This window comes from Pinus tabuliformis, chromosome 1_2, assembly GCF_031772625.1.
Source record: "Pinus tabuliformis cultivar Carrire ecotype Pingquan chromosome 1_2, CPIR1, whole genome shotgun sequence".
In the NCBI taxonomy this organism is placed as follows: Eukaryota; Viridiplantae; Streptophyta; class Pinopsida; order Pinales; family Pinaceae; genus Pinus; species Pinus tabuliformis.
In genome coordinates this window covers 1,242,213,133-1,242,225,745 of record NC_142298.1, presented here as the reverse complement: position 1 = coordinate 1,242,225,745, position 12,613 = coordinate 1,242,213,133, and the positions used below count along the sequence as shown (strand labels likewise).

Genomic DNA, 12,613 nt, shown 5'->3' with positions numbered 1-12,613 from the left:
AATCTAAAAAAAATCATATATACAAGTGTCATATGAAATGAATTATGGTTATTGGTTTATGGTATTGTGAGTAAAAATCTCATAAGAAAAAAAAAGGTAAATTTTTATAATTAGAAATCTTGTTACATGTTTTTTTTAAATGTATTTATGTTTTAACTTGTATATTGATTCTTCTTATTATAAATAACAATCATACTAATTTTAAATAAATGTATAATTTAGTTAATTTTTAAAATTTTAATAACTTGGCATGTATGATGAGGAAGTGTTTACTAACAATTTAATTTATATAAGTGTGCTAGTTATTAGATAAATAATAGAGATTTAACTAACAAAACCTATTGAAAATAAAAATCTTTACAATAAAATATGGGTCAATCTCCATAATTATCTTATTATATATTTTTTCCAATTTATATATTATATAATTTATATATTAATTATTTTATAATTTAAAATATAATTATAATTAATGTAAATTTTATTATAAAATAAATGTTTTCATCTCTATTATAATTTGATATTATTTAAATAATAAATTTATATATTTATTAACTCAGCCACATAAATCCTATTTACTTTTGTAGGCTAATTATTATATTTTTTAATTTATATATTATTTTTTTATAATTATATTTAATGTAAGATGTATTATAAAATAAATATTTTCTATCTCTATTATAATTTGATAAGATGTATTATATTTAACTCCGGGACATAACCCATATTTACTTCCGGAGTTTCCATCCTACGTGAGCCAGAAACCAGCGGATTTCATACTGGAAAACTCTTCTCTATTGAATACTTTGAATAAAATAAAATGCACAGTTTAATTAGAAGAGATTTTTCCAACCATTTTTGTGGTTTTTTGAGGAGGTTTCGTGCGGCACATGTATGATCAATCTGGAGCTCCGAGCTCTGTATTTTAATATAGAAATTAACATTTACACGTCCAAAAGACGTAAAAGGTAAAAACAACTCTTTAGTTTATTGTGATGAAATATTAATTTAGATATTTAATATATTTTGAAGTTGTTGAATTAAGGCTTCTGTGATCTATATCAAGTTTATGAGAAAAAGTTTTTCAGCCTAAATTACATGATATTTTATTTCTAGAACACTTTTCGAACCAACCAGTATAGTTCATAACTTCATCCTCAACCAACCAGTATAATTCATAACTTCATCCCCAAGACAAATTGTACTTTAGTAATTAAATGGCGAAATTTAATCTTTACCAATCTTCAAAAAAAAAATATATACACTTACTACCAGCAATTCCTTCCTGTAAAAGAGACTAAACAACAAAACTATATACACCTGCTACCAGCAATTTCTTCCTGTAAAAAAGACTAAACAGATTAAACGCAGACTTACTTGAAGATTTGACAGTGGTGTACACGAGGATAAAATTCCCCCACGAGATTTTCGTTGGTCGACAAATTTTCCAAGCACACGATTCAAACCAGTACGACTGCCATTCTTTTTTCCTGTGACAGAGCAGCAGAGTCACGACTGAATCGCTGATATCATGGTCTGTCCCACCCAACCAAACAATTTTGTTATATGTACAACCACCTCTATGAGCGCTCAATGATACAAGCGTGCACATCGAGATTTCATGGCTTTTCTTTCTGCACGATTCAAAACCAAAATTTGCGCATAGACAACTGTAAATTCGTCAATTTGGAAATATCAGCATGACGTTATCAAAAATCTACTTATCCACTGCGCCACAGTGAAAAGGGCAGGATGGTAATAATTTTATTTTCGTAAAAATTAAAAGTTCAGTTAGTTTTAAAATCAAAGTTAAGGTTCTTTTAAAATCAATTAAACGAGTTGTCTATTTGGTCTTGGATAAACCCAGAATTGGTGTTCAGTTAAGGTATTTATTGATGTAAATTTATTGGTTCAAATTTTTATCTTAATTGGGGTGATATTGGCAATGATAAGATCTAGTCTACCAAACTTAAAAAAAAATCTATTAAACAAGATAATAATTCTATTTTCTTTAATAATTTTAAAATTTGTCAAAATATATAAGATTGGAAATTTTCAACTCATTCATTCACAATATGAATTTTGATTTAAATTATGTTTACTATTGATTTTGACTAATAAATATTAGTTTTTCCCACAATAAAATATTAATGATTTTAAAAATTACCAATTTCATTTTTCCATATTAAAATGAAGTAAAATAATTTTGATAATTTATAATTAATTTGTTAATTTATTTTTTTATATGGTAATTAATTAATTTAGTTTTTTTGTAGAGTTTAATTGGCGAGGTTATAGCTATGAAATTGAAGTGGGAGAGGTTTAAGGAGGTTTATGTGTAAGGAGGTTCAAGGTTCAAATCCCCAAAACGATATAGCTAGAGACCTATATCTTATAGTGGCTGAAATTGACCCAGTCACACAATTATCAGACCAATCCAACTACCCATTATTTTAAATTTAAAAAAAAAAAAATAAAAAAAAAAAAAAAAAATCAATTTTAAAAATTGAAACTATAGCAAATCTATTTCTCTAATTTAAAACTTATTTAGAAGATGCTATTAAAAGTAAATCCAATTAAAAATTGGTGTGATACTCATGCTATAAAGTATTACTGTTGGTTAAAATAATACTTCTATTTTTTTCAATTGGTTGAGTTAGCTAGTTAAAATAATACTTCTATTTTTTTTTAATGGGATGAGTTAATTGGACCAAGCTTATTTGAGAGCTTAAAATTTTGGACAATTTTCCAAATTTCAAAATGTTGTAATGCCTTTGACATAATTATAACTATTAGATACATCAAAAGTATCTTTAAAGAACATGGATAAATAAAAAGATCCATATCAAGTTCATGTATTTTACTAAATAATCTATCTCCAAAAACTAGTTTATATTTAATTTATTTTATAAATATTTACCAAAAATCAAAATTTTATTTAATTTACTTTATAGATATTTGCCAAAAATCAAAATTTTAAAATATAATTAATAGGTTTATTTTTTCCATTTCATAAATTCAAAATTTGGTGTATCAAAGCTCACTTTTAAGATATCTATATTAATAGAAATAACTAACCTAAAATTTTACAATATTAATTTAATTAGGAAATTATTTCTAAAAGCCTCCACTTTCGCTAAGTGAGGCTCAGATAAGGATGCCCAGTTATGGCTAGACCATTAGGGGTAAAGCAAAAGATCGTATTAAAGAATAAAGGTGAAATTAAAAACACTATATCTTCCAAATTTAAAGATAAGATATGAGATGCTGAGGAGTTAGAGGAAAATTGAAGCTAAGATATTATAAGGAAGTGATCAACCCCACTAGTGTTACTAGAATTATTTCTCTCTCTTGACCAGTGCTAAGAAGAAAATGAACATTGCAAAAGACAAAAGACAAAAGACAAAAGAATTTGCTCCTTTTACAATACTAAAATAGTTAAAAACGAAAAACACTCTCTTAAAATGTCTAACTTTTATTCACATCTATTCTCTTTTTCAAAACATTTATCACACTACCACCTTTCATAACTCATTAAATCAACGAAATTACAGTAATCTATTCTCTCACTTTTTTATCATAAAAATAAAATATCAGAAACCCCACTGAATCACTTACCTTCATAAAATTCGATAACCTATATTCATCTTTGTAAATATTAACAATCGTCATCATTAATATTAATTTATAAATATTTAATAAAAATTAAATTTTAAAATGTATTTTGTTTTTACTCGACTTTCTTCCCCTTTATAGATCCGAAATTATAATAAATTTCTAGACATTAAATTAAATCCTATGCTAAACTATAATTCTTTAAATTCTTTACTGTTGTCTTTTAAAATTAAATGATAATGGGCAGAAGATCTAGGGTACGATACACCAGTTATCCCTTCGGGTCGTTCTATCCACTGCTCTCGGATGAGATAAAAATTATTGCGAACATACTGTCCACATTGTCTTGTAATTATAAAATGGTACCTTGCTCATTTTCTGCTAGCTCGTAGGTTGCTTAGCCACTTGTCTGCAAGTCATGGCAATTATAATTCTCGAGTTATTTTTCTTGAAGATCACTCCTTTCTCTTCTGTTTGTCTTCATCTCAGTTAAATGGATTTTGCTTTATTGCTTTGAAATGTGTCATCCTGTTTAATTGCGATCTTCATCCTTTAATCTCCAGTGTACACCTCCATTAAACATGACAAGTGTAGGAAATTTTGTGAAAGCTTCTTGACTGTGGGTTTTGGGGTTAGAGAATAAAAATTGCAGCTTGATATGCAGTCTGGTATCGACTATAGTGGCTCAGTTTCGGATCAGAATCAACATTTTATGGTCAGTAGGCAATCAGTGCATAACCCTTCTCATTTATTTAGTTCTTTTAATAATTCTCAAGCTTTTTTGGGTCCACAGATGAAGCATTTCATGCATCAACAATTTCAGCCAGAGTCAGGACGATTGCAGCCAGTGCAGCAACCAGTTTTCCAGTCTCCTGATTCACCAGAAAATCACAATTCTCTGAGAAATAGGTTAAAGCAGGAGGCTCAAACTGTAAATGAAAGATGCCCAGATGATGATATAGATGCAGTTGAAGAGCGTGGCGAAAGAAATTCAGAGGCAAACAGATGGTCCAGTGAAGAAACTCTAGCACTTTTGAGAATTCGTGCAGCTATATGTGGCAATTCCGGGGATTCCAATGAAAAAGGACCAGTGTGGGAAACGGTATCACGGTAAAATTCTGTTTTCTTATGTAGAATTTGTGCTTTTGGAGATACACCCATGTCCTAAGGACGTTCAATTTCTTTGCTGAACTTTTTTTTTAATTAGGGTTTCCATTTCAAACTTGAATCCAATTAGAGCCCCCTGTTTAAGGAGCAGGTCTAAGTTTAGTTCAGGAAATATTGTGACAAGTTAGTTTCTAACACATATATTTTATCTGCAAGAACAATAGCTAAAATCCAAGAATTGAACAATACTGTACTTGGCTCATGGCAATCCTGCATTTTGCAATAGGAAATGCAGCCTTCAACTATTCAGGCAACCATACAACGAGCCTATTTGGCTAGCATTTATAATGGGGTACCTGATTGAATCAAACTGTAAATTGTTTGTAGCCTAATCTAGCCATATATTTTGTTTCTGCGTGTTGCCCAGAATTTGTCCGAACACCCAATTAGGATGATTTTACTGCATTACATTTTTTCAATGGAGACCCAGAGAAGCTGAGTGCTCTGCAGCCTGGAGAAATCTATTTTCAACTCTTTGTTCTTTTCTGTAACACTAATGAAGACCAGTCATACCAGGCGTAACACAGAGACAAAATGGCCATCCATGTTATTTTTAATCTTGAAGTTTACAGCTTTAAGTTTGGATCCTTCTAGGAATTCAGGATTAAGATGAATTGTGTAGTTACTATTATTCTTGAAAGTTGACATCTATATTGCATCGTTGTGTGCCGAAAAATATTATGTCCAAACTCTTCATTTTATAGTTATATATTCATCAAATCTCGAGTTCAATATTCGAGGAATGTCACTGGTAGTGTAGCATGCATTAGCATCACATCCTGAGTCTGTTATTTTAATTTATGTGCAGTAAGCTTGCAGAGATGGGGTTCCAAAGAAGTGCAAAGAAGTGCAAGGAAAAATTTGAGAATGTGTATAAATACTACAAGAAAACCAGGGATGGAAGAATGAATAGACAGGATGGCAAGAGCTACAGATTCTGCAGTGAGATTGAAGCTCTTTATGCTGGAGTTTCCACGAAAAATGGTGGCATTGACAAAGGTGCAGACATTGGAGCTTGTAGTAAAACAAATATTGCCAATCAAGGTGATGTGAGAAATTCCAGTTCTGTATTGATACACAACATCAATCAATTACAAGATGAAACAACTTTGCCAAGATCCACAGAAACAATTGACAACACAAGACAAAATTTGTCTTCTGATGGTACTTCTACAGAAGAAGATTTAGGAAAATCAAAATCAGAGCTGCAAATTAACAGGAAAGGAGAAAAAGGAAGCAAAGCCTGAGTTCTGTTAAGGATTTACTGGAGAACGTGATAAAATCTTGGATGGAACGCCAGGAAAATTCACAAAGGAAATTCTTGGAAGCAATAGAGAAAAGAGATCAGGACAGATTCATAAGAGAAGAAGCTTGGAAGCGACAGGAAATGGCTAGAGTGAACAGGGAAACAGAGCTACGTGCAAAGGAGCATGCTCTTCAATCAAGTCGGGAGAAGGCCATTATTGAATTTTTGGAGAAACTCACAGGCCAAAATTTTAAGTTGGATCCTGTGATAATACCAATACCATCACCTCCTAAAGCTCACAAGGATGAGAATAATACTGAAAGAGGAAAACTTGACCCACATTCTAGGAGGTGGCCTAAGTCTGAAGTTCATGCATTGATCAAATTGAGAAGTGATATGGACCAAAGGTTCACGGAATCAGGACCCAAGGTAGCATTATGGGAAGAGATCTCATCTACAATGGCATGCATGGGTTTCCATAGAAGTCCAAAAAGATGCAAAGAAAAATGGGAGAATATCAACAAATACTTCAGAAAAACCAAAGGAAGCTTGAAGAAAAGACCCTTGAGTTCAAAGACCTGTCCTTATTTCCATCAGCTACATAATTTGTACAACAAAGGAGATTCCTTCTCTCGAAACCATGTTAAGTCCGATAAAAACCTGGAAAATTCTTTGAATTCAGAGGCTTTAACAGGCATAGATGATGATAGTGATGAGCAGGAAAGGGGCCAAGAAATGAAGGGTAATGATCAGGAACCAGAGTTATTAGGCATGGCAGCTGCATCAACCCAACCAACAGTGCAACCAGCAAGCACTATGCAACCAACAGTGCAACCAGCAAGCACTAGCAGAGAAGGGTTGAAATATTTACCACAGACAACGATGAGATGGAACCCTACAGTGATTCAAACTATGGATGACCAAGCAGTATCAGTGAACTATAGACCCAGTTCTGATTATTTGGGCAGAAGCAGCAACGACGACGACAACACCAAAAGATTGAAGATGGAAAGACTAAACCCGGAAGGGTTAGAACCCCAACAGAATCAATACCAGGAATTCTTTGTCAGAAAAAGAGACAATGAAGAGCAGCAGCGCTCAGATGAAGAATTAAGACATCGTCAACAGCAGCAAATTCAACAAAGAGGAAAATACCAAGTAAACCTAGTTCCAGAACCCAACAACAACAACATTCACAGAGAACAGTATCACACTCTGCATCCCAGAGTACAGTATTACACTCTGGATTGATGGATTTGGTGCATAAACTCTCAACTAATTATTCCATTTCTGCACCAGCTTCCATCACAGAATGATCCAAATCAATTATAACTTTAATCCACCTTTACTTTCATGGAGAACTCCACATAAATGCATAAATGGATTGATAGAAATGAACTACTATTGTTTTATACATCTGATCCAGGATATTATGTACAATCCAAATCCCACTTGGGTTTCTCTATCTTTGCAGCAGATAGTCCATAGTTTGAAGCAGCAATGACACTTTATAATATATGTTTGAAATACATGACTGGTACCTTTCTTTTCATGAAAATATAAGGAGCGTGATGTTTTGGATATACCCGGTAATTTATATATTTTATATGTATTTGTTTTTTTTTTTAATTTTATATGTATTTGTTTTTTTAAATGAGGGGTGATGTTTTGGATATACACAGTAATTTATATATTTTATATTTTAATTGTATTCATTTTTTTTTAAAGGAGGGGTAAGACTCTGAGAAGAAGCATTATATTAACCCCGGTATATACAATATTTACATTTACATTCACCAAATAATCACAATAGCTGCGTCATATTGACGGCATCCAATTGTTCTACAGCCCTGGTGGGAATATTTTCCAATAATTTAAAGTATTTAAGCAACTACAAACATTGAATTTGCTTCCTTATGGGTATTTTTAGTTTCGATTAAGTGCACATCATTCTGGGCACTTCTGGATGGAAACACGAAGGGCAAAATTCACAACGATATGACGAAAACGAAGGCTTTTTTTCCCAAAACAGAAAAACGCTTTCTCGCTAATTAATAATGAGAAAGTACAATAAAACAGGGGATGAAGATCCCCTGGTTCGTCATCTGTGATTGAAGAAAATCAGTTCCAATACTTCATTAACAATGCTCGAAAATTGTGAGCAGAGTTAGAACATTCCTTTTACACATTCCTATGACAATCTCTTAGTTCAAAAAGCAGATACAATCCATTAGATCAGAATGTGTCCCGATTGTTGAAAAGAACCAGATGAGAAGATCTTGTCAAGATTTGTGCTGCAACCTTCCTTTGAGAGGCGATCTGCTTCGCCATTCTGTCTCCGATAGATGTGAGTGATAGAGATACAATTGAAATGTGAGTGATAGAGACACAATTGAAAGCCTGGAGCAGGACTTTGATTCAGCATTTCCATGTATCGAGGTTTGTTGAGTTCAAGGAGCTGCGATTGTTTGCCCATTCAATGATGGATTTGGATTCCCCAAAGACAGTGAGTGTTGAGATTTCGAGCCAAGATGCACAGAAAATGACCCCAGAAAGGAGTTATGCACGAGAATTAATTCTAGTACTTCAGTGCCAATGGAACCTGCAGAGTCTCTCCGGGCTTACATAGATAGCCATGCGGCATCCACAAGATTCAAAGGAAGAGGCCCCATCAAAAAAACCGACCGGATAGGAAGACCAGATGTTACGAGGAGGAGAAAGGCTTATAGGAGTCGATTTTTTGACAGGAGAGTATTCTAGATAGAAGGAGAAGATGCTGTGGTTGGCTTCCCAGATGTTAGGAGAGACATTCTCGAAAGTGAGGGCATTTTTGGTTCTCCATATTCCCTAGACGATGAAGAAAGCTAGCGTTCGGTGTTGTGGATGGTCCACAGGCCAACAACCAAGGCAAGAGAGGATGTCACAGTGGTCCTAGATTGCAGAGGGGTTTGTCATTCGAATCACATTTTTCCAAACAGAGGAGGCGAAAGGACATTGGATGAAGAGATGATTGATGTCCTTTCCTGCAGATTTATAGAGGCAGCATCTTCCCAACCCCTGAAAGCCCCTCTTGTAGAGTATTTCCCAAGTCAAAATCATGTTGTGTGCCACTAGCCAAGAGAAACATTTGATTTTGAGTGGGAAATTCCATTTCCAACTTCGAACCAACCAAGGGAGGAGATGATTATTCCTGTGAGGCTGGTGGATTATCTTGTATGTATCAGATGATGTGACCCGATGTTGATGTAACCCGCCACACCAAGTGAATCTGTTCTCTTTGGTGGATAGTACAATCCCTGATAGTTTTAGATCAATGATATATGAATTCCATTCCTGGATCAGATGAGCAGGGATTTCCAACTCTTCCTCGTCTTTCCAGTGTGTATATGTGGAGGAAGAGAGATTTTTGTTTGCAATGTCTTGTATCACAGATAAACCATTGTTATGCAAAAAAATTATAAGTTGAAGGGATAATAGGTGTGGACCTATTAGGTCGGATAGGGGATCCAAGCCGATTTTTGCAATGGAACCCTTTCCGACATCCCATTTTAAGTTGTTGAAGAGCCAGTGCTTGATGTGGAGAAAGTTGCGCCATGAGAATGAGTAGTAATGTGGATCCAGTGCACCAGCTCGAATCCAATCAATGAAATCTTTGTTCTGGAGATATTTGGTCTTGATAATTTGGTTCTAGAGTCCCGTGTTTGAGACAACTCTCCAAAAGTTTTTTAATAGGAGTGCCAAGTTGAAGGAATGAGTCTCCAATAGTCCCCATCCTCCCTATTTGACCGAACAGTTGATGATGTCCAAGATGACTAGGTGGAATTTGCGAGTTTGTTGAGTTCCAGCCCATATGAAACCAATGATTATGGCATTAAGCTTATGTATAGCATCTAGTATATAGGGATGTTATGCAGAACATATTTGACAAGAATAAGTCGTGCCCCTAAGGAGATCCATCGATGTGACCACTTATAGAGTCACTTTCTGTTTTTTTCCAGAAGTCAGTCCCAATCTTTGTTTTTATATCCATTAGGCTTTAGAAAGAAGCCCAAGTAAGTGAAGCCATCATCCAATTGTGAGGATTTTACCCCAAATATGTTTGCAATCTCCATTATCCCTATGGCTTCTGGATCACTTGAAATCAAAATAGACTTTGACTAGTTCACAAGAAGGATTGATGCATTTCCAAAATTTGATATTATATTGAAGATCACCCACCATTCAGAAGGGCCAAAGTTGCCTATTATGAGAAGGTCATCCACAAGCATAAAATGTGAAAGGGATACCCTGTTTCCAATTTTGCAACTAGTAATATGGCCTCGTTCATAAGCATTTGATAGTTTTCTAGATAGTCCATCGATGACGATGAGAAACAAAAGAGGAGACAAAGCATAGTCTTGTCTAAGTCCTCTGGAGATTTGGAAGAATTCATTTGGAGAGTCGTTAATCATGATAGCTAGGGAGGTAGTCTTAATGCAATCTTTAATCCAATTTATCATTAAGGACCCTAATCCAATTTTGTGCAGAATCATCCACATTAATTCCCAATAGATGCAATCAAAAGCCTCGATGAGATCAATTTTCATGAGGCAAGCATCTCGGTTGCAGGTCTTGATTGAATGTATGCATTCTTGTGCAGATGCAACAACGTGGATTTTCCAGATCTCCGGGTAGCCAAACTGTTCAGCTGAAATATGTTTGGACAAAAGAGGTTTGAGCTTGTTTGCAATTGTTTTGGAGATCAATTTGTATATGGTGTTGCATAGAGAAATAGGGCGATAATCGGAGGAGGATGGTTGGGGGACCTTAGGAATAAGGGTTATGAAAGTGGCATTTGTGGTGCCTGAGACCCAACCAAGACTGTGAGATTCCTCCACCATCTCAGTAAGCTCAACAATCATAATCTCTTGGAAATGGATGAAAAGTTCCATTGTCCAGTTGCCCAGTTCAGGGCTTTTTCCATGTGCCATTTCCTTTAAGACCAAGAGGACTTATTCTTGTGTGATTGGGAATTCCATATACCTAGGTTATTCCATGTTGGGCAAGAAAGTGAAAAGGTCACATATGTCCAACTGTTTATTGAAAGAGTCATTTTCCTGGGAGCATAAATTGTTGTTGAAATGTCTCTTTGTCTCCCTTTCAATTTACTGCTATGTAGTGAGATTTTCCTTTGATTTTGAAATGATGTTCCATATGTAGTTTTTTTTGTCTTTTCTTGACCTGTTGGTGGAAAAATATGTTGTTCTTATTACCCTCCTTGACCCACATAAGATGACTTTTTTGTTGCAGTTCTTCTGATTATATTTTCAAGATCTATGATCTTCAAATTTCCAATTGAAGGATCTCTTGTTTTCTATGTTCAGAGAAAAATGCAGGGTCAGTTGGGTCTTCCAGTCTCTTGATCTATTTCTCAATCCAGAGTATTTCCCTAATCAGGTCCCTTTTTTTCTTTTTAGCCCATCCTTGGACCCTTTCTTGAGGGCCCCCAATTTACCATTTATCATATCCATTTTTTGAGAGCCCAAGACTCCAAATGGCATCTTCCAGAAGGTTTGTACAAGGTCTACAAAATCTGACTCCTTCAACCAGAATTGGTTGAATTTGAAGGGTTGGGCTTTTGGATGCATTTCCCCATTCCATTCCAACAAAATAGGAAAATGATCAGATATTTTAATTGGAAGAGTCTTAGAGTTGAGTCCTTATTATGTTGGTAGTTGATTCATTTACATAGAATCTATCCAGTCATTTTTCTATACCTTGTGAGCCCCATTGCCCATTTTTCCATGTGGGTCCAATTGGAGTTGGTTTGATGTCTCAAAGATTTTTCTAACTGAATAGATCCTTGAAATAAGACCCCAGCTTGCGAGGCCTGCAATGGGAGCCCCAAATCTTAGTGGTGTATGTAGATGTAACACCCTCCTCTCACATCAACCCAAGCAACCAGCCAACCGGGGTAAACATGTGACGAGAGGCCACCATGATATGATTCGACCTCCTAAGTCACGTTAAGGAAGTGGAACCAACGAAAACACACCATACATACATTCAACATCAACATTAGGACCCTCAGGAACCAATCCAACCTTTCTCCCAACCATCCCCTAGGTCCCACTGAGATTTTGGACCACTTGACCTCTAGATGCTCTCGTGCTATGGGCATGCTAGCGTCCAGGGACTTTTGGATGCTCTCACAGGCCTACAAGCTAGCGTCTAGGGACTCTTTTATACAGTGTTGTGCTAGAGTCCCCCATATTTGAGCCACTTTTTCAGGCCCGTAGCCCACGTCACTGCCCATAATAAAATGACATCTTCATAATAGTACGATAACAGGGAAATGATAATGCAAAAGCAATTACTTGAATAAGACCTTGACTGGAGCCCTTGTTGGCTTGACCCAGGTTAAGCGTTAATTGGCCAAACAAATCCCTACACTACTGGCCATTTCGACATCAGCTCATGGAGTACAGAGAGAAGTCTCACCCGAAGCAGTATGGGGGGATGCTGGAACCAAGTTTTCGCACCCTTGAGATGGTTGTGATGTTGGTTTATTCAGTTATACCTACCTTCGCATAGGTTGCTTAGACC

The 12,613-nt window shown here is 35.1% G+C and overlaps 1 pseudogene across 1 annotated transcript; it reads left to right on the top strand.

The window, feature by feature from the left end:
• Window positions 1-3,983: 3,983 nt before the first annotated feature.
• Window positions 3,984-7,611, top strand: LOC149210746 (trihelix transcription factor DF1-like; annotated as a pseudogene). Its single transcript, XR_016252961.1, has 2 exons — window positions 3,984-4,725; window positions 5,591-7,611. The product of XR_016252961.1 is annotated as a trihelix transcription factor DF1-like (transcript).
• The last annotated feature ends 5,002 nt before the right edge of the window (window positions 7,612-12,613 follow it).